Genomic DNA, 20,108 nt, shown 5'->3' on the forward strand with positions numbered 1-20,108 from the left:
AGTTCTTTGATTTGTCAAATGCATACTTATCCCAAAATCAGATTTGCACTGCATTTTATGTTAAGACTGTAACCTTATGTGAATGAAGGTTGTTGCTTTAGTTCATTTGAAGAAAGTGCATCTGAAGTTACGAAGTATCGAAAGCAATGTTCTAAGAGTGTCTAGAATATTGTTTCCACTTGAGGATAGTGTGCAGAGTATTGTTTATATGTGGACAAAATATAATCAGGAGAATGAGATAATGGCTCTGGCAATAGAAGAGATGTGTACTAACAAGCAGACAGGAGCATATTGCCTTGTAAAATAAAAAACTAAATGGCTGGCTTAAAAGCCTGTAAAGGAAACCTTCCAAATATAAATAGTTTAAAGTGATTCTCTTTCATACCACAGAACATTTAGATCTCTCTGGTGCTGCTGTGCTGTTTCACAAAGTTTTGCCAAGTAACAGTGGCTCTGAGTGTTAAAAAGGCTCTTGCTGATCTGTTTCCCAGCAATGGAGAAAGTGACAGGACAGGCAAGACTTGCATTTCATAGCACCTGGGACACTATTGATAGCAGCAGAGGCATCTATGAGTAGCATATAAATTGTGTAAACACCTATAGCGTTGCTATTTGGTGCCATAAAAGGTGAAGAGCAAGTGGGAAGAACTGCAACTCTAGAAAAATTTCCAACTTATTTTCCTTACACCCACTCAGGATGGAAGAGGGGCTGGGTCTTACCCACCTGAAACAGGAGAAGCTCTATAGTGTACCAGAGAAGAGCCAGGACCGTATTTCAGGTGAATGTGGTTGTAGATTAGGGTAAGAAAGCCATGGTAAAAGTAATTGCTAGGACCAGTGATCCATATGAAAGAGAGGAAGAGGCTTCATGGTGAACAGGAGCTTTTTGGAAGTGTTCTCTATTCCAAATAGAGAAGGCAAAGTGAAAAGGACTGTGAAGCAGAGAAGGGGACTTCTAGGGAGAACTAGGCAGGGGAAATGAGAACAGAGAGAGAGTCTTAAGTTCCAACACCAATGTAAATTCATCTGTGTGGCTTTCAATTTTCCAAGTTCCATATTGTCCCACCTTTTCCTTGTAGGATGGTCACCACAAAATATCTCCCAAGAATTATAGAAGGAACTCTTCCCTTTTCATTCTATTTTTCTTTAAATAATTTCTCAAGACATCTTTTTAAAAGCAGCTTTCCCTGAAGAATTCACCTTCATTAGGTTCTTTCTCTTTTTTGCTCTTAGGCTTTCTTTTTTTTACTCCACCAGTTGAAGTTTCCTACTCTCCAGGGACCCCCAAGCAATCTCTGTTGTGTCTTGCTTTCTTTTATGAAAGCAAAAAGTCCTGCTTGTGTCTCATCGTAGCTTGCCTTTCCCAGCTACATAGGCTCCATCTTCAACCCTTCCTTCTCATTCTATTCTCCATCAATTCCTCTTTGAAGAGCTGAGGAAGTTCATTCTATGATAAAAGAACCATTCTGTTTTGCTGACTATAGTCTGTTTCTTCCTTGCTGCTTTTATATTCAACCACAACAGGAAACAAAACTAGTTTAAGTCATTTAGATGTGTGGCTTTTTAATAAGCTTTAAAGAGAAATGTTGCTTTGTGCAGAAATCTCCAACTTTCATTCTGCTTTAGCAAATACTGTTTAATTCCTATGTTTTTTAAACTTGAAAGTCACTTCTCAAAATCTTCTTAAGGCACTTGTCTCTTTTGGAGCTGCTAAGGCATCCCTCTCCTTTACTCTTAAGAGGCACCAAGAGGTTATGTTCTTTGCTCCGTGTTCCACTGAAGTCAGTATAAGAAGATAGCTATCAGGCTGTTTCTGCATGGATTACTAGACAGACTTGTTACTGTTTCAAAGATTTGAAAGTGGTTAGAGATGTAGGTTTTAATTTTATTAATAAAATAAATGTATCCCATGCTTCAGGTACAAAATATCCTCACAGCAAACTTGGAACTATCAGTGACAGCCAAAGTAGGTATTTATCTGGTGTCAATGGCATTAGTCCAAGGCATCTATTTATGAGAGCAAACAGACTTTGCTTGCCCTTGGGACATGATTTGAGGAACTGAAAGACAAGTATGCTTTATTTTAGAGGTCTAAATGTGGTGATGTACCTAATGGTTATCAGGGGATAAGTGCCTACCAATCATTGAGCTTCCTATAAGAGAAAAGATCTACATTTTTTTTTCTAGGTTTTGCTAGCCTTCATGTTATAGGACTTCTGGTTTGGAAGCCAGCCCTGTCTCCTCACCTCTTTCTGCTGTGAACAGTGGAGTGGACAGATTGCCTGGCTGTTGAGTACAGTTCCCCACCCATGTAGACAACATGGTGAAAGATGCAAGTTTCTGAAGGATTTGCAGGGTGTCTGATCCTTGCAGCATCATTTGCTGCAACAACCTTCTACCTCCCTGAACCCTACAGCAAATCCAGGAGGGCATGGAATGAGCTCTTCAGTTACATCTGTCTGTGAATTTTCATCTCACCAGTTCTGGTCTAATTCTTATTTCTTTGAGTTTGTTATCAACACTTGCCTTGGTCAACAGCAGGACTTCTTCCCTCTAACAGTTTTCTTGGAAGTGTTTGATCTTCCTTTCTTAATTTTCCTTAGACCTGTCTTAAATCAAGCCAAGCAGCGTACCTGTGATGTGATGAGTGCCTGACACTGAGTTACATGACTTGAAGGACTCTCTCAGAACTTTCTGTCCTTGCTACAAATCATGCTGTATTCATAAAAGGCTTACATCAGTGGTGAAAGTAGTTAACCTTTTAATGTCATTGACAGCATACTCTGTGTGACATCGATTTGACTAACTAGCCAACACCTGTGCAGTGGAACTGTAGGAAACTTGGGTTATTACATTTTTGAAATTAAGAAAAAATATTATTTTTAGCTAAGCCAGATTTTACTTCAGTATGATGAAATTCAGTTGACAAAATAAAGTTGTCTATTGTGTCTCTAGGGAGCTGGGTTGGTTGGTTGGTTGCCTGCATGTGCCTGACATAGAACCTGACATCAGCAATGAGCCTAGTGTTCATGTAGTATTAGTTCACTTTATGGAAGATGTATAGAACTGGTGTGTATGATATGAACTGTGAAATCAATAAGACCTTATCTTGGCAACAAAGGCAATGGTTAATTTGAGGTAAACTACTTCTTAAAATTGAATGCAAAAAGATTTGAAAGTGAAGGCAACTAATTAGCTCCATGTTTACTATTCTGAAAGGGGCAGTGGTTAGTTTTGAAAACACCATTTTTGAAACTCAATTTTCTTATCCACCTTTAAAAATGCCTTATATTTGAAATCTCAAAACATCTAGGAATTAGTTATTTTCTCATAGATATGCTTGAATACTTTTTGTGACTATAGGCTCTGAAAAAAGTGTTTCAGAATCTTAGGTGATACAGTGAGGCAAGCTGAGGGAAAGCATTTAGAAACCACCAACAACAATGGAATAATGGAAGCATTTCTATTGACCAAGTTGGGTGGATAATCAATATTTTTTTAATAATCAGCCTGTACTTTCTGTGTGCAGCTGCAGTAATTTTTATGGGGTTTTAAACATTGGAGATGGTACTATTCTGTGTTTCTCCTCCACGTGGTTGGAGAAGGTCCTGGTTTCACTATTGTCAGTTTGCTATTTTTGCAGCACCATTCTAACATTGGGGTGGTACTGTTGCAGCCCTGAAAGTACCAGTATCAATTGGAGAAAGTGGGGTACTTTATGTTGTTTGGTTTTCAGTGATTTTCATTCCAGCAGTGGTTTGTTGTACTAGAAGCAAAGATGAGACCAGTCAAAAAGTGGGACTAGTGCAGAAGAGTTCATCGGGAAAGGTCTCGCTTAATTTCTGTTCTTGCTGCTGTAAACAGGTCATCAGGTGTCATGGTGATGATAGGGGACCTAAATGCAAAGGGGAAGAAGCACTGGATTTTTCTGACTAGTATTTCTGATTTAATTGACACACAAGTTTTGATTTTTCCCCCTAATCTCTGTTTTCCTTTTAGTTTCTGTGAGTCTGTTTTAATATTTTGCCTATTGTCATTATTTCCATTTGAGTCCAGATGAAATCAGTAGATTATGCCCTAGAGACCAGTGTTTAGACTTACACCTTTTGTTCAGAAGGAGGTGGAATTTGACATAACTTTTCCTATTCTGGCCACCCCCACCCCAATCCCTTCTTTCTGTCCTCTTGAGGTAATAGGGTTTGTGATGGTAGGTGAGTCCAAAAGGCAACAAAGTTCACTTTGGTCTTCTTTATCTCCCCAGGTTTGGTCTGTGACTTTTCCATTGGTGTTCATCAAATTATCTCAAGAAGGTAAGATCTCAGTGAAGGGTACTCAGAGTCAGTCAATCTCATCTTTAACGCTGCTCGCATTGACATTAAGGGAAGATGAGTTGGGCCAACACTGAGCCCTTAGGAAACCTTCTTGTGATCTGTTATTTTTGTGCCACAAATGCTGAGAGAGTCCAGAGTAACGTGGTTGTTTTGGGGTTGTCTCCACGTCCTGCTGTAGGTAGCCAAGGAAATGTAACAGAGGAAGACAGTAATTCTCTTCGTTATATGCAAATATTCTTCTTCGTCTGTGTTCTTACCTGTCTCTGACGTTTGAACGGAAAGGAAGCACGGAAGAACAAAACAGCGTTCCTACTGTTAGCACTTTCAGTAGTGCATGTCAGTTTTATCCTTTTGTGCAACTGTAATTATATTAACAGGCTTGCAAAAACAGACTCATGTTGGAGAACCCACTGCTACCCTAGCATTAGTTGTCCTAGTGCAGCTCTGGGCCTATTGCTTTGTGTTTTTACGCTCCCTATGTTCTTCATGGATTAGCCTTGGCTAAGAAGTGAGTGGAAAACATGGCACTGCGTACCTTTCGTTGCATTTCTGATGTGGTAGAGGAAGCAACTTCTGGCCCTTCAGGGAAAGGAAAGGTGAGAGCCACCTTTCTGCTGAATGCCACATGTTCTGCCAAAGGCTGCAAGGAGTGCAGGTTGGTAGGTCCTAGCAATGGGAACAGCAGAGGGATAATAGTCCACTCATGCACTTGGCCTGTCAAGGACTGTTACATGATTCTGTGCTGCTTGTGTAAAATTTTATAAAGAAAACTGCAGGCAAAGAACACCTACTATTGTACATTTTGGGATGAGTGATGAGAGATTATGGTCTGTAAAGGAAAAAAAAAATTGCTGTAATTGAAAAAGGGAAAGAACATGTTAGATGAGGCTAAGAAAAAGAAATGCTGAAGCTTTCCTTTACTTTTGTGTAAATCATCATTACAGGTGATGCCACACAGTGACTCAGTCTTGGGGATATGGCAAAGATGCATTGACCTTGGGATACTGTTTTTATAAGGGAGAACTGAGAAATATACGGAGAGGGATTTTTCAATGTCAAGGCAGTAGTTCTGTTGTCTACCTGCTGTGGAAAATGTCACTTGCAGGAACTGCATGTTTCTGAGAGAAAATATTAGTGATAAGATGTATTAATAAGAGGTATACAACTAGCTTAAAATCTGTACATTTGCTGTTGACATGAACAGCTTCTGGGTATTTCTGTTGCAAGAAAAAGAATGAAGAGATAGTTTGGGGTTGTTAGGCATCGATATAGGTAACATCTGTATTTATCATAGGTGAGACAAAATGTTACAGTATGTAAGGTAACAAACCTATAAATTTTCATGCTGTAGAATTTAAGGCAGTTGTTTTGTGCCTAAGCCAAGGCTTTTTATGTCTGCCCTGTGAGGCTGCTGTGTATTTACATCTTGTGGTGATTGTTTTGATTACTTTTTGCATGTGTGCTATGCTCTGAATCATACCAAATAGAGCTTTGTTGATTCCTGTGTCCTAGGAAAGCTGGGCTCTGCTCTTGGATGATGGAGTACACCAGGGAAAAGGTAGCTGGGAAAGCTTGAAATAGTTATTGGTTCCAGGAGTTTTCTTTCTGTTCATCCTTGTGCCACTTGAAATGATTGCTGTACTGTGAGCTCTTTCACCTTGTTTCCACACCTTTAAAATTTGAAACTGCAGAAATTAATGTAACATTATCTACAATGTTTAAACTGCCTTGTGTTATGAAAGAGAGAATTCCCACAGCAGCCTTAACTCTGCCCCCAGAAGAGAAAGCGCATCAAGTGAGTGTCTTAAGTTACACCATTATGTAGCACTGGGCACTAGGATGTACTGTTTGGCAAATATTTACATTTCAGATCTGGTCAAAGTCCATGGCAGTGTTGAAATATCATATGCTAATTATGCTAAATGATCATGTTACACTAGTAAATGGGCACCGGCTTGATTCCCAGAATGCTGATCTGAGAATCACATCATCAAGGAGTACAAAAGAATCCACATCCCTCAGAGAGAGAAGATAAATAGGATACTTCAAACATTTTTCTTGCGTTCATGGTAATATGCCATTTTCTCCCCTTTCGGTTATGTTACTGAAATCAGTTTCACAGCAGATTGAAAAATTAGTATCCCATCTCTAGTGGAGGTCTGGAAATTACCTCACTTTCTTTACCGTGCTGATCAGTGTTAGCTGTGGGATTTCAGATACCCTTTTCTGTAATTCAAGGATTTTCTTTTCCAAGGTGTCCATTTCTGCTAAGAAGATAGGACTTTGTCATGCTGAGCAGAATGGGAAATGAGCTTTTCACTTTCCATGAAACATACTTGTGCATATTAAAAAGCTTGCCAGGCTTGCATTTCTAGCATCTGAACAACATATTTGTTGTTAAAATAAAATGATTGAATACCTTGCTAGCATGTGGTGTTGAAGTTGAGTGAAATACTCCTACTCATCATGCAAAATTAAATGCAGGGTATTATAAAAGCTGTTGCAGGAAACTGCTCAGTAGAGAAGTCAGGCCTAGATGATTAGTGGAGGCAGTCTTCAGTTATATCTTAAAACCACTACTCACTGTGATTTTTGGTTTTTTTTTTTTTTTAAATGTCCATAAAGCACTGTAAGCTCTGATTGTTCTCACTGTTGTGTAATGGAATCAAAAAGGACATACGAGATGCTTTGTGATGGTATGTTTTTGCCAGGGAGCCATTTTAAATAAGATGCACGTTTTAACACATAAGATGTATTCAATAATGGGTTTTAAATGTTTGAGGTGCTGTTGTATGGGGCCAAGTTGGCACTATGCCTTACCCACGTGGTGGACTGTGGGATCTTCTAGGCTAACCCTGGATACCTCATTGGGGCGGGCCTGTCTTTCCTTTGTCTAGTTTGTTTTGGACTGTGAGCAGGGTTATTGCTCCCAAATTCATTGGCTGCTCCCAGCAGAGTGAGGTACAGAGAGGAGGGCCTGGGAAGTACTGGACAAATATAGACTGTAAAGTTTAATCCAAAACGAAATCAGACAAGCAAGGTGAGAAAGAGAAGTATGAGAACACCTTTAGTTACCTTATTTGGCTGTCTTGCAGTTACAGAAATAACTTGATGACCTGATTGTGTCAAAGGCATAGTAACACATTTATAAAATGTCTGTAATGTGCTGGGGTGTTCCACAGCTGGGCCAACACATCATTCATGTCTGACTTCAGAGACTGATGCCAAGAAGTCACTCTTCTTTGTCATACAAAGAGCTTGTCCAGTTAAATGGAAATGTTAGATCAGGTCTTCAGGAACATTACTAGAAGTCCTGCTGAGATAGCATGAGGAAAACAAAGTTCCTCTGGGAAGTGGCCTTGGGATTGGCCTTTGGCCAGGTCAGGGTAGTTTTGTTTACAGGTGTCTCTGTTTTAAACTGGATTCACAGAATCACAGGTTGGAAGGGACCTCAGAGATCATCTAGTCCAATCTTTCTAGGAAGAGCACAGTCTAGACAAGATGGCCCAGCTGGATCTTAAAAGCGTCCAATGTGGTGGAGTCCACACTTCCCTGGGGAGACTATACCAATGGTCGACTGTTCTCACAGTGAAAAATTTTCCTCTCATGTCCAACTGGAATCTCCCCAAGAGCAACTTGTGTCCATTCCCCCTTGTCCTCTCCACGTGACTCCGTGCAAAAAGGGAGTCTCCATCATCTTTGTAGCTACCCCTGAAGTACTGGTACTTGGTGATGAGATCCCCTCTAAGCCTCCTTTTCTCAAGGCTGAACAAACCCAGCTCTCTCAGCCTACCCTCGTATGGCAGGCTTCCCAATCCTTTGATCGTCTTGGTGGCCCTTCTCCGGACCCCTTCCAGCCTGTCTACATCTTTTTTGTATAGCGGGGACCAGAACTGTACGCAGTACTCCAGGTGTGGCCTGACAAGAGCTGAGTAGAGCAGGATGATGACTACTTTATGTCTGCTGGTGATGCCCTGTGTGATGCAACCCAGCATCCTATCGGCCTCTTTGGCCGCAGCAGCACGCTCTTTGCTCCTATTGAGCTTCCTGTCCACCAGGCACCCCAGGTCCCTTTCCACAGAGCTGCTCTCCAGCCCGGTGGATCCCAGTCTGTGCTGCACTCCCGCATTATGTTTTCCCAGGTGCATGATCTTACACTTCTCCTTGTTGAACTTCATAAGGTTCTTGTTGGCCCACTCTTCCAGCCTGTCCAGATCTTCCTGCAGAGCAGCTCTCCCTTCCAGGGTGTCTACTTCCCCACTCAACTTGGTATCATCTGCAAAATTCATCAGGCTACACTTGATTCCATTACCCAAATCACTTACAAAGATGTTGAACAACATTGGGCCCAATATCGATCCCTGGGGGACCCCACTTGTGACAGGTTGCCACTTTGAAAAGGAGCTATTTACCACCATCCTTTGGGTGCGGCCTGTCAGCCACCCACTGCACAGACCACTTGTCTAGGCCATAACACATCAATTTCTCCAGGAGAAGACTGTGGGCGACTGTATCAAAGGCCTTGGAGAAGTCCAGGTAGACAATGTCCACTGCCTGCCCCATGTCAACCAGACAAGTCACTTTGTCATAGAAGGCCACCAGGTTTCTCAAGCACGATCTGCCTTTAGTGAAGCCATGTTGGCTTTTCCCAATCATATGCTTCAATTGACTTGTGATGGCCCCCAGGAAGATTCATTCCATAACTTTCCCAGAGATTGAAGTAACGCTGATGGGCCTATAGTTACCAAGATCCTCACTCGAGCCTTTCTTGTAGATAGGGGTAACATTTGCCTTCCTCCAGTCCTCTGGGACATCCTCTGTTCTCCACGACTTATCGAAGATTATGGAGAGTGGCCTTGAGATGATGTCAGCCAGCTCTCTCAACACCCTCGGGTGGATGGTGTCTGGGCCTGTCAGTTTGTAGGGGTCAAGCCTCTGTAATAATTCACATACTAACCCTTCCTTCACTCATGGTGGGTCAGTGTTTGGATCAACCGAGAATTTCATTCCCAAAGCCTGGACCCTATAATGTTGGTAAAGACAGAGGTGAAGAAAGTGTTAAGGACCTCTGCCTTTTCTGCATCGTTGGTGATTGACTCTCCTTTTCTGTTTAACAGTGGGCCTGTGTTCTCCTTCTTCTTCTGCTTATGCTTGACATACCTGAAGAAACCTTTCTTGTTATTTTTGACATCTATGGCCACTTTCAATTCAAGCTGGGCTTTTGCTTTTCTAACTGCATCTCTACACACTCTGGCAATGCCCTTGTAGCCCTCGACAGATAATCCTCCACTTCTCCATCTCTGGTATGCTTCCCTTTTGGATTTGAGTAGATCCAGGAGTTCATGGTTGAGCCATGGGGGCCTCCTGCTCTGCTTACTTCCCTTTCCTTTATAGGGGATTCTGAGGCCTTGAGGTAGAATTGTAAATGATCCTGTCCAGTAAGTTCCTAAGTAATATGATATAGCTAAGCTGTAATGTGCATAAATTTAAATCACCATGTATGAGAGCACCCTGCTGGCAAAAGGTAAATTAGTTATGGAGAAAGGAAACTTATTTGTCCCAGCGATATTGTTAAGAATTAATCTCTGGCTCTTCTCAGGTTGCTTGAACCTGGAATATTTGCCCCCATTGTTAATGAATTTAAGAGGTTCTCCCTGGTGCTACCACTGTCACCAAGAAAACACGTTTTCTTATTTCTTCTGCTTCCTTGGAATATCAGATTTGTGGCTCTCTCCCACAGGTAGGTTTTTATTTAAGTGTTTTAATATGGAGAAAAACTTTCACTTGAGGCTTTAGTGACGTGTATAATCAAACTCCTATGAATGATAAGGTGAGACTAGTTCTTCATTTGTCATGTGGGAGAAGGCATGGAAGAATGCCATCACTGATGGAGCACCATTTTCTGCTCTTCCTTAGCTTGTTTTCCCTATTGCTTGTAACGAAGCTCCCACAGAGCTGCGGTCCCCAGCTGTGTTCCATACAGCAGTTCTTGAGCGTGGCTGCCTAGGAAAGCAACTGGGGGTGATTCTCTCTGATCTGAGCTGGGCCATGTATGTATTTTGTTGCATGCAGTGGATTGTCTGCATCTCTCTGTTAAAATGGAAAGGCCTCATTTTTAATAGTGATGTGTATATGTTCATATGGTAGCCTATTGGACAGCTGTGAAGTAAATTCAATTTCTTAAAGCAGTAGTTTTCAGTCTTATTATCAGACCTTAAGCATTTTCTACTGGAGGCTACAGTCAATTCAAACCCAGTTTGAACTCTTGATTTTTTTCAGCTGCTATATTTAAATTCTTGAGCCAGATATTCATGCCTGCTCTGCACATCACATTCGTGCTGCTCAGCTCTGGAGGGGCTGTGTATGGTTAGGTGTATTTGTCTTAAGGAGCCAAGAAAATGAGCTTATTAGGGTACCAAACACTTTAATTATCAGTGGATTCTTTCTTTCCATATTTTTATTCTTTTGCCCTTATCCCTGAACAATTTCCTTCAGTGTAGGAGAGATATTAGGTCATGTATCTCTAGCTCCATGTGGACCTAAGTGGGATTTTAGGAGCTGTGCTACTTTCCTTGCTAGTAGCCCTGATCTCCTCCCCATCATTTTCAAAGGGATACCTCTGTCGCTCAGCAGAAACATTTGTAGTATCACAGAGTTAGAGAGGGTGGTGAGGTGAAAATGTTTCAGCCCTCTGTAGAGCCAGTATCAAATTACTTACTATTAATGTGTTTCCTGGTGCTTTGGTTCAGTTGCTGCAGATTTTCAGGCAGCTGGGTGCCCCTTAGGAGGCTAGGTTTCCCTTAAGCGGAATCACAGAATTTTTTTCCTGATACACTCTATAGTTTTTGGATGGTGTATCATGATGTAGAAGTCATTGTCAAGGCTTTTGCCAAGCCTGTTGCTTGGGCTGACAGTTCAGTGCTTTTACAAAAAAGTTGGTGATATGTGTAGGTAACAAGAATAGCCATTAATCCTAGTTCTTTCCCTTCTATCAAGCTAATTAATCAGTCTTCCCCTTTGTGTTCCTACCATTGCAATACTGGGAGGCTGTTAGCTTGTACTCTGCCCTGTGCAGTTCTTGACTAAACTATGCTACTTAGTTGTTTTATCTTTTCCATCCTGCCAATATATTGCTCTCAGGCTGACATGGAGATTAATTGACCTTGTATTGTATAATTTTTCCTGTTTTAAAATCCTCACTCTAGGAATGTTTGAGAAGGAAAATGGGGGAATTAGGAAACAAATGGTCGGTTAGCTAGGATTTGGTGCACAATATCTGAGGACAGAGACATAAAGCAGTACTATTAATAAGAAAAGTAAGACATAAATGCACTATTGCTATACAGAGCACAGGATGGGAGAGATGGAAAACCTATTGTATTTCCTCTAATTTGCCCTCATTAGTGGGTTTCAGAGGCTCATGGAGAGATTCCCCAAAGTAACTCACCAGGAAACTTCTTTTTCTAAGTGAGCTGCATCAAGGAAATCCCAGACCCTTATCTGATTCAATTACTTGATTGAATTGACAGTTGATAAAACATGTTTGAATTTTGATAAGGTATTTAGTACAAAGCTAGGCAATAAAGTCAGATGGAAATGAAAGACATACCAATTGACAAAAGCCTGTCACATGGACCAGGAGGAGGTTAAGCACAAAACATTTTGAGCTCGCCTATCTGATGCTATGCAAGGTGGATAAAATTTGAACCCAAGGTTGCTAGCATTTGGTTTGCCTTTGTGTGTTATTTTTACTTTCTGTTCCAGGGACAAGCATTAAGTCAGGCTTGACTGTACATTGCTAGGAGTGGTAAGAATGAGGGTAGAGGCTGTGGGCATGGTGAGTGAGCCATTCATGGCTAAGAACAGAAATGGAATTTGGTGCCTGTGGCTCTAAGCAGGACAGATGACACAGATTTGTGGGGAGCAGTTGCAAAAGCATGAACTCATCCTTACAGCACAGTTAGTTTGAATTTGGGTAGAATGTAAGCCTAAAGCATAATCAGACTTTGCAGGGGCTCTGTCTCTGACATAAGCATTCACACTCAGGGTGTTGACACTGTAGTTATTTTGGATTGTTCTCAGCCTAAACAAGCTGATGGACTTGTCACACAGCACTGCTGAAAAGTATGTTAATACCAGTTACTGGGCAAAACTCATATTATGACCTATCTTTTTGTCATATTAATTTTTGTAATCTTTTTAAAGTGTTTGTGCAATTTAAGGTGAAAACAGAAAACTAGGTAGTTTCAGATGTAATTTTTAAAAAGTGGTTTTGATTTTATAATGTATTTGCATTTTATAAGCATACTTCTAAAAAGGTAATGTCTAACAATTAGTTTTTATTGTCTCCAGGGTATTATTTTTAGCCTAATAGTATTTATGTATCTAATTTATGTTATACGCTTCTCTGACAGCATTTCCTACTTTTTTTCTTACATACTGTATACATCTTAAAAAGAATATAGAAACTCGGGAGGAAGTTAGTGAAGGCTGCATGTTGTGACATACATGTTTTCTTCACTGTTTTGATGTTAATTTTTTTAATGGTGGCTATACAATTTAAACTTAAAGCATTGTGAGAAGTGTTCCTTAAAATATGTGGCTTGTGATTCTAAGTTCTGTTCACATACTAGAAAATTAAGATGTGCTTCAGAGCTGAATTTTTTGTAGGAGACCTCACACAGAAAAACTGTCGAGGGTGCTCTTTGTCCAGCCACACCTATGATACTTGGTGCTGTTCGGGTCATTCCAGAGACATGCACGATGGGAAGAGGACTCCCAGAGTAAATTGAATATTGATATTTTGCAGTTCTGAATAAGAAAATCAGTATGCTAGCAAAACTGGTATCCTTCCTTGTAATTTATTATTATAACCTTGTTATTTAATTGAAAAAAAGAGAATTTGTGGAAAGCCAGTGAGTATGGTGGTATAAGAACACTATTTATTAACTTTGGCATTTACTGACATTTGTATATGTCTGGCTTTCAAAGCTGAAATAAAAATCTCAGGGGCAACAATGACCTTTGTTAGGATTTTTTTACAAGTCACAAGTGTTTGCTGCTGTAGTCTTCAGTCTGCTTGTTGTTTGGTCTGAGTTTTTTTTTGGGGGGTGGTTGGTTGGTTTGGGGGTTTTTTGTTTGTTTTTGCTTTAAAGCTGTCCACAGTGCATCTTTTATTTATTGGTATGGTGCACTGTGCAATGAAGACTTAAACCGGCAAAGAGCTGGTGCACAGGAATGTACTTCTTAAATGTTTCCTGCTTTTGTATTTTCATGCGAGTGCTTCCTTTGATAGCAGCACAGAACAATACACAGATTAAACTCTACGTTGTGGGGTTTTTTGTTGTTGTTGGTTTTTTTTTTTTTAAACAATTGTTACTTGTGCCGGAACAGTGGTTTACAGTTGGCTAGTACCAGTCATCTACAACTGGTGGATGAGGGTGCAGTTGAGGGAATCCAGCCAAGCTCAGACAAATTCCTGTTTGTTAAATCATCCACAGCTACCCAATTTGAAATGTATTAAATGAGGCTGGTGAACCTTAGATGAATCAGAAGATAGCAGCAGTATGTGGAAAGAAATAAAGTAGTATGGGCATGGAAATTTTCTCTTTTAAAGGAGGTCATGTAAAGAGAGAGAAAAAGACTAATCTTCAATGTTTTTCAGGTTAAAATACTGAAACTGTTTAGTGACTCTGTCCAACTTTTGTCCTCTGCACTCAATTTACAGAAAGCTGTAGATATATTTGTACCCTTGTTTCAAAATAACATTATGCACTTTTATTTGCATTATCATAATTCCATGGATACCCACTTCAAACAAACATATCAAGTAAGTACTTAAAATTGAAAATATATAGTATTATTATACATGCCATCCTGTCTTTAATTTGGTAGTCTTCCAAGAACCATAAAAGAAAGCTTTTGATTGCTTTCTGTCATGTATAAGAAGGGGAGGCTCAATGAAACTCAAAGATGGGAAAACCAACAAAGGAAAATTGTCTGCTTTTCATACAGCATATCGTTATTATAGATTGTAGAAGTCATCATCAAGGTTGATGGTGGGGCTGTGAGTCTAGTGCATTTAAAACAGTTTGGGGGTACAGTTAGGTAATGAATACATAAATATAATACTCAAATCCTACTTGGAGAGGGATATTTGGGAAGAGTGGCTGGAAAACTGCCTGGCGGAAAAGGACCTGGGGGTGTTGGTTGACAGCCAGCTGAACATGAGCCAGCAGTATGCCCGGGTGGCCAAGAAGGCCAACAGCATCCTGGCTCGTATCAGGAATAGTGAGGCCAGTAGGAGTAGGGAAGTGATTGTGCCCCTGTACTAGGCGCTGGTGAGGCCGCACCTCGAGTACTGTGTTCAGTTTTGGGCCCCTCACTACAAGAAGGACATTGAGGTGCTGGAGCACGTCCAGAGAAGGGCAACAAAGCTGGTAAAGGGTCTAGAACACAAGTCTTATGAGGAGCAGCTAAGGGAACTGGGGTTGTTTATCCTGGAGAAAAGTAGGCTGAGGGGAGACCTTATCGCTCTGTACAACTGCTTGAAAGGGGGTTGTAGTGAGGTGGATGTTGGTCTCTTCTCCCAAGTAACAAGTGACAAGAAGAAATGGCCTCAAGTTGCACCAGGGGAGGTTTAGATTAGATATTAGGAAAAACTTTGCTGAAAGGGTTGTCTAGCATTGGAACAGGCTGCGGAGAGAGGTGGTAGAGTCACCATCCCTGGAGGCGTTCAAAAAACGTGCAGATGTGGCACTTCAGGGCATGCTTAGGAGGTGCGGTGGTGTTGGGTTGACAGTTGGTCTTGATCTTAGAGGTCTTTTCCAACCTTAATGATTCTGTATTGAATGTTTGGTTTCAGCTTTTAAGCCTGTTCTCCACCTATTAAGTTAAATTAGGGATTTTCAAGTGGCAACAATTTTCCCTCCTTACTGACTGCTATGAGATTCTTCTCCCTTCCTGTGAGAGTATAGCACTCAGCATTTCAAGACTGCACATGATCTAATAATTTAAGTGAAGCACTGGCAGGCTCTGCATCATGGTGTGTCTGCTCTGATCTGATCACGGTGCCCACAAACTTCCTGTCAAGGGACAAGTGAACTTCTGGTACTGTAAGAACATGTCACATGAGCGTGTCACAATGTGACAATAAGTTGTTGCATGAGATTGGATGCATGTTTGTTGTTCAGCAAAACTGGAGGCATTTTCCTCCCATTTCAGTAACTTCTTTCATGCAATAGGAGGGCATTATGGGAGCATCCAGGAAAAGAGAGAAAAGAAACAGGCTGCAGGCCACTGAGGAGTTAGTCTGCCCACAGCTGTGGGACAGTCAACAAAGATGATGGGAAATACCCTTTGGGTTAGATGGGTTGTTTTGTTAAAGTGGATGGATGCCAGACTAGATGATCTACTAATTCAGAGATCCCCAAAGGATGGTATGTATGATGGTTGTGGTATCTGAGCATGCCCATGCAGCAGAATTATATATCATTATATTATGCTGAGAACGTACATAAAGCAGCAGCACTGCTGTGAAAGTATGTAGCTGAGCAAAGTGATTTTGAAACTTCTGTACTTGATGAACTCTGCTCTCCTCTCCTTTAGAGACTTAGACATTACTGTGAAATATTTATAAACATCATTCTCTTTTAAAACTGTATTTATCTTTTGTCCTCCTGAACATTTAACTGTGCTTCAGAGATCCAGGGTGCTTACTGTGACGTAATGCTTAATGCTGATACTGTATGTGTAACTGAGAGTCATGGGAGCAACTTGAAGCCAAGTATTACATCAGACTCTGCCTACCAGGCAGCAATTTAGTTTGGCCCTGCTGGGTTATTGCTGCTCTCAGAGTTGCTGTCAGCAAGTCTACTCATGATTGATATAAATTTTTAATCTAGATTAATGACATTAAATGTGGGTTCCGTCATTGACTATTGTGGTCAGATACTTGACACTATTCTACATCTGGCAGCCTTCATGCTAATGATGGTTATTATGGAGCAGATATGGTAAGGATAGTGGCACTTTAGAGTTGATACACAGGCCAAGGGTGACTATCATCATCATGGATCATGGAAACTTTCCAAAGACTTGCTTCTAGCCTGATTAAAAGTCTTGTGTCTATATGACCTTATGCATCTTAGTACCCATATCAATATGTTTGTACTGAAGGAAGCATACAGAGGGAGTGGGGACATTGATTTAAATTTTCTTGAAACAAGTGCTGCTAACTAAGCATGTAAGCTGTGGGTGAGCAGCCCAAACATTCCTCAATGCTACAAACGTATGCCAGCACTCCTTGTGAATGCAGAACAGGAAGGCCTGGTACAGGCATTTGCCAGATGTTAATGCCATTTAAAATACCATTTTAAAAGCATTTATAAATGCAGTTGCTTCAGAGTGGTGAGCACCCAAAAAGTAAATAAATATTGATGTTTGTGATGTTACTATCAGAAAGGGTATTGAATCTGTGATACCTCTGACTCCCATGTGGTGAAGGTTATAAGGTGAGGTCTCCTGCAGAATCATTTACGTTGGAAGGGACTTCTGGGGATTATCTAGACCTGCTCCTCCTCAGAGCAAGATCAATGCTGACTTCAGACTAAGTTGTTCAGACTTTGTCCAGGTGGGTCATGAAAAATCTACATGGATATAGATTCCACAGCCTCTTGGACAACAGTTCCAGTACTTCATAGCAGTGTTGGGTTTTTTGTTTTTTTTAAATGTCCTGTGGCAACTTCAGTTGATTGTCTCGTGTCCACCAGCTGTATTCCTTAGTAAAGAGCCTGGCTCTGTGTTATCAGTAATCTTCTCTTAGGAACTGAAAGTCTGCTATTCTGTTCTCCCAAAGCCTTCGCAGGCTAAACAAGCCCCATTTCCTCAGCCTTTCCTCACAGATCCAGTGCTCTAGCTCCCTGAGCATCTTGGTGGACTTTGGCAGAACTTGCTCAAGTTTATCCACATCTTTCTTGTACTGGAGGGCCCAAAACCACATTTAGTACAGTGTTGGGTAAAGGGGAATAATCACTTCTATTATCTACTGTATATGTTCCTGTTGATACAGTCCAGTAAGCTTTTAGCCTTCATTGTTGTCACAGTATAATTCTGACTCCTGTTTAGCCTAGTGTCCACGAGGACCTAAAAATCCTTTTCAGCAGTAGTTCTCTCCTGATGGCCTGTTCCTCTGGCCTGTCTAGGTCCCTCAGAATGGTAGCCCTGCCCTGGAGCATATTTACTGCGACCCCTAGTTTGCTGTCATCTACAAACTTGATGAGAAGGTACTGTGTCATCTTCTGCAGGTCATTGATAAAGATATTAAACAGGACAAGCCTCAAGACAGACCCATGCAGTACTCCACTTCTTACTGACCTCCAGCGTAAAGTATGACACTTCAAGAACTATTGTTTGAGCCCAACCTTCCAACCAGTTTTTTACCTGTCTAGTTGCCCGTGCATCCAGACTGTAATTCATAACTTGGATAACAAGAGTACTGTAAGAGACTGTTAAAAGGCTTGCAGAGGTAAATGACATCTGATGTTCTCCCATTGCCCACAAATCCAGTTGTTTTATCATATAAGGCAATCAGGTTCATTAGGCATGATTTTTCACTGGTAAATCTGTGTTGACTGTTCCTACTCACCAACAGCATCTTCATGTGCCCAGAAATGTGTTTCAAGAATACTTGCTTCATGCACCAGTACATGCTGTGGGCTGAACATCTGGAAAGCAGCTCTGCAGAGAAGGACCTTGAGGTCCTTGTTGATGAAAAGCTGACCATAAGCCAGCAATGCACCCTCATGGCAAAGGCAGCCAACAGCATTTGGGACTGCATTAGGAAGAGCATTTCCAGTAGGCTGAGGAAGATGATCCATCCTTCCTCTCTGCTCAGCAGTGGTAAGCCACATCTGGAGTACTGTGTCCAGCTGTGGGCTCCTCAGCAAAGGAAAGGTATTGGACATATTAGAGCTAGTCCAGCAAAAGTCCACAAAAATGATTAAGGGACTGGAGCATCTTTCATATAAGGAGAGGCTGAGAGAGCTGGGACTGTTCAGCCTGGAGAAGGCTCAAGGGGGAAAAAATCTTATCAATGTGTAGAAATACCTGATGGGGAGAAAATGAAGAAGAGTGAGCCAGACTCTTCTCGGTACTGCCCGCTGACAAGACAAGAGGCATTGGACAGAAGTTAAAACATGAAATTCCATCTGAAGACAAGAAAAAAAAATTTACTGTGAGCATGGTCAAACATTGGACTGGGGGTTGTTCAGAGAGGTTGTGGAGTCTCCATCTTGGGGGATACTCAAAACCCAGCTGGACACAATCCTGGGGAAACCTGCTGTACTTGATCCTGCATGAGCAGGGGGCTGGACTAGATGATCTCAAAAGCCCCCTTCCAGCCTCCATGGTTCTGTGGTTTTCCCAGCTACCAAAGTGAGGTTGACCAGCCTGTAGTTGCCTGGATTGTTCTTTCTCCTTTTTTGAGGACAGGTTAAATGTTTGCCTTTCTCCACTTGTTGGAGACCTACCATGATCTCTACAAGCTTTCAAACACAATAGTGAGCAGTCTTTCTATTACATTGACTGTGATTATTTCAGCACCCTAGAATGCATCTTATCTCATCTCAGGGACTTCTATGGGTTGAGATTTTTTTAAGAGATCCTTGACTCAATTCTCTTCTGCTACTGATAGTCTTTATCCTCCTTGAACCCTGTCTCTAGATACTGGGGCCTCAGACCTTCCTTGTGAAGGCTGAGGCAAAAAAGACATGAAGAACCTCAGTCTTATCTGTATCAGCTGACACTAAATCATCTGACCCCCAGCAGGCCTATGTTTTCCTCAGCTATTCTTTTGCTGCTAATGTAGCTTTTCTTGTTGTCCTCGATGTCCCTTCTCAGTTTCAGATTTAGGTGAGCTTTGGCTTTCCTACCATCATTCTACATAGGCAGGGCTTCTGTATTCCTCCTCTGTAATCTCCCCTCATTTATATCTTTTGTGAATGTCCTGTTTGCATTAGGGCTCAGTCCTACATTCCTTGTTTAGCCAAGCCACTCTCCTATATGTATTCTTATTTTCCTGAGTAGTAGAACAGACTCTTGTGCTTTGAGGAGGCTGCTATCAAAGATGTGCCAGCCTGTCCTTCTCTGGTTTACGAGCTAGAAGGTCACTTGTTTCAAACTAGTCCACTGACTTTCCTGAGACTGCAGGCCTGGTCTAGGTGTAATATAGGTTTTAGTGATGTGACAGGCCTGCTGGTAGGCCATAGTAAATACAATCCCTGAGCTTGCAAAGGCAGTAGTACACATATAATATCAGACACTGTGTTCAGAAAATCCTCAGCTATTGCTGACTGAAGAGGTACACCTGTGGTATCGCATGGAGATATTATCTAAGTCCTGAAAGAGGAGTAGATGGGTTATTACAGTGTTACAGCTGAGCTAATCACCTTTATCTCTCAGCAGGCTTAATTAGATTAGGAACAGCACTATTCTGGTGCAGTTACACTGTCACTGGTTCTGCAGCAAACTTGGTCAGTACTAACTCAGAGTTTGTAAACTTGTTTGTTTGTAAACAACAAACCCACCCATGAATAATAGATCTGCTGATTTCCATTGAACTATATATGCATTATATCCAGCTTTAGACCAGGCCCTGACTCCTTCAGTAGTAACCCTGACTGAATTTGACGTAGCAATCCAGATGTGGTGGTGATTTTTTTTCCTAGTCATTAAATTCTTAATCTGTTTTCCTTTTTTAGCCCATTAGAAAGCTTATTT

General features: G+C 41.2%; 1 protein-coding gene across 4 annotated transcripts in view; it reads left to right on the top strand.

The window, feature by feature from the left end:
- TSPAN9 (tetraspanin 9) overlaps window positions 1–20,108 on the top strand; it is a 198,584-nt gene that overhangs the window by 6,631 nt on the left and 171,845 nt on the right. For 2 of the 4 annotated variants that reach the window (XM_064463421.1, XM_064463407.1), the window contains one exon: window positions 4,262–4,310. The exons of the other annotated variants lie outside the window; for them this stretch is intronic. The gene's annotated coding sequence lies outside the window, so the exon portion shown is untranslated. Of the gene's footprint in view, window positions 1–4,261; window positions 4,311–20,108 lie in introns of those variants that run through there. 4 annotated transcript variants of the gene reach the window in all.

Source organism: Phalacrocorax carbo, chromosome 1, assembly GCF_963921805.1.
Source record: "Phalacrocorax carbo chromosome 1, bPhaCar2.1, whole genome shotgun sequence".
Classification (NCBI taxonomy): domain Eukaryota; kingdom Metazoa; phylum Chordata; class Aves; order Suliformes; family Phalacrocoracidae; genus Phalacrocorax; species Phalacrocorax carbo.